The following is a 566-nucleotide window of genomic DNA, read 5'->3' as shown; positions in this document are numbered from 1 at the left end:
GAGTAATGCTTTTTCCCCTCAAGAACTGGATTGTAACTTTATTACATGATAAGGCAATGCAGTGGTGGGTTTTGAGGCAACGCAGCAATGTGTTTCCCAGATCACAGAAAGAAGGTAGAAACTAAAATAAACAAAAAGGCCAAACCAACACCTGGGTGAGTTAAAATGCAGTATTTCCAAGGTCAATACATACACACGCATCTGTATCCACGAGCAGCCGCATTGTGGGCAGTCGCCTACGAGCGGTGCCTATGCATGCAGAGGGTTTACCCGTTCCTTGTGACAAAGCAAACCCAAGCTGCGAGTCAACAGAGGAAGCTGGGCTGTGCCCATTAGTTATTCCAGCCTATGACAACAGTCAAGCCAGCGTGCTGCCTGGTTCCTGGTCAGTTTGTGCCGGTATGTTGTGGTTTAACCCCAGCTGGCAGCTAAGCACCACACAGATAAGAACAGTTTAATAATTGAAAGAAAATAGAATACTAGCGGTACTAGTGTTACTACTAAATTGTAATGACAAGGAAAATAAGGAAGATAAATAAAACACAAGAATGACAAGTGATGCAAAC

The sequence above is a fragment of the Patagioenas fasciata genome, chromosome 6 (genome assembly GCF_037038585.1).
Source record: "Patagioenas fasciata isolate bPatFas1 chromosome 6, bPatFas1.hap1, whole genome shotgun sequence".
NCBI classification, from domain to species: domain Eukaryota; kingdom Metazoa; phylum Chordata; class Aves; order Columbiformes; family Columbidae; genus Patagioenas; species Patagioenas fasciata.
This window is presented reverse-complemented; position numbering follows the sequence as displayed.